General features: G+C 35.9%; 1 pseudogene; it reads right to left on the bottom strand.

Annotated features, from left to right (window-relative positions):
• Window positions 1-466: 466 nt before the first annotated feature.
• On the bottom strand, window positions 467-1,081 carry LOC149252538 (UPF0603 protein OsI_019212, chloroplastic-like; annotated as a pseudogene).
• Between the last annotated feature and the right edge of the window lie 892 nt (window positions 1,082-1,973).

Genomic DNA, 1,973 nt, shown 5'->3' with positions numbered 1-1,973 from the left:
AATAATTAAAATTGTAAAACTTGGATTTATTCCTACCTATCTGTTCTAGAATGAGTTAGTTCCTCAAATTTGGGAGTTTGTTTATGTCTAGTTGGTTGAGAGATTCTCTCCAACTAGTTAGGCTCCAAGATTAGTGTGTGGTTGAGATATTCACTCAACCAAAGTTCGCGTGCGTCCAAGATGGACACACTATCTTGAAACATACTCTTGATGTATAAATATTGTATCATTGTCATTATTTTGTATAGAGAGTGATTTTGTGTCATAATACATTCAGGCTTCAGGCTTTTTCCACCATGTCTGTAACTCTAGTCTCTCATGTTTTTAGTGTTTTATTGGTTTATTAAATCCTTTATTTGGTATGAGAGCTTGTATGGCCTAGGGAATAAGGATAGTAGAGTGGTGTGTTATTTATACATTGCATTGGTGTTTTCATGGTATGTGGAAAATATTATTGGGGAAGTGGTCAGAATTCCCATGTGTAGACTCGTAGTCCTGAAGAAACCTTGATGAAGGTTGGTCGACCTATTATGGTTCCCTCTTTTCGAGTAGTCACTAGAAGAACCACACCTTTGTTATTTCCTTCTTCCACGTTAGGATACCATTGCTCCAAGACTTGGTCCACAAATTCAAACGTATCAACTTTCCTAATGAGTTTGCGCAGTGTGACATAGTTGATGTGATAACCTTTGCAACTCTCTAGGTCTAAGAGGCCTTTAATTTTAGACTTGGTTACATGATTAATCACACCCACATCATCTTATACAAATGTTTTCATTCATAATGTCGAATTCACTGACATTAACATTGTCTACGATTAGTGGAGAACACAAATGAAGAGCAGTTGTGAGTTCCAATGCTGTCAGTCCCTTTTGGACAAATGTTACCCATCATCTGTAGCTGTTATCAGTGGTCATGGAACTCTGGGGAATGCCACTACTCTCTTTCTTTCATTAATGTTTATATGTCTCTCGAGATTGCAATGGAAGAAGGGAGAGAGGTAACTTCGAGGTAGAGATGATAAATGTGAATAACTATTGTTCTAGAGGGCCAAAGAAGAGTGGTGCGACATCCTCTCCATGGCTGTTTGGCCACAAGATGGAAACAGAGTTGCAACGAGAATAATAACGTTTTGGATAAAGGTGAGATATTGAGATTTTTCTAAAGTCCCTTTGGTTAGAGGCATAGGAATTTTAGAGATGGAAATTTACAAGTCAAGGATTTTTTTTTTTGTAAAAGGTGAAGTATGCGTAGAGGAGCGAGATGTGGTAATTCTTGAAATTGTTTGTGGGTTCATTCGCCATGGTGGGTATGATTTTTGTATAGATGATATTATTTATAATGCATACTAATAGTCGTAGTTAAAGAGTTTCAACCTCTTTGATTTATTTTTTTGCTCCATCTGGGATAGAAAATTGAAATTGAAACTAGTGATTTCATTTCTCAAAAAAACCTGCTGAGGAAAATTGACTTAGAGATTTGAAAAGATCAACTGCGAGCAATATTTCTCTGGCATTTGTGCCCTTGATTATTTTAAGAGAATACGCTATTTTCCAAAGTAAAATTTTGAAATATTGAGCATCAAGGACTTTAGCCATGACTCAATCTCATCTGCGTGTAGATAAAATAGCACACAGCAATATATCCTATTATTCTTGAATGAGGAAATTACACACATATTTATACAATCAATAGTCTCAAGATAGAAATTCTATCTTAGACGTACAGTAGTGTGGTTGAGAGATTCTCTCAACCACACACTAAACTAGGAGAAACTATATTCTAGCTAATTCCTGTTATGTAGGAACAAACTCCTCAAATATAAAATTACAACCATAGACAAGTAGGAATTAATTATTTCTAACTCCCCCCCTAATGACTATTTGTCATGATAGTCAAATCCATCACCATCAGGCGAATTGCATGTACAGAACTTCCAAAAACAAAGAGAGATCAGTACCTTCCTAAGTCAA

This window comes from Pinus tabuliformis, chromosome 7 (genome assembly GCF_031772625.1).
Source record: "Pinus tabuliformis cultivar Carrire ecotype Pingquan chromosome 7, CPIR1, whole genome shotgun sequence".
Lineage (NCBI taxonomy): Eukaryota > Viridiplantae > Streptophyta > Pinopsida > Pinales > Pinaceae > Pinus > Pinus tabuliformis.
The sequence above is the reverse complement of the archived record's forward strand: the minus strand, read 5'-3'. Positions and strand labels throughout refer to the sequence as shown.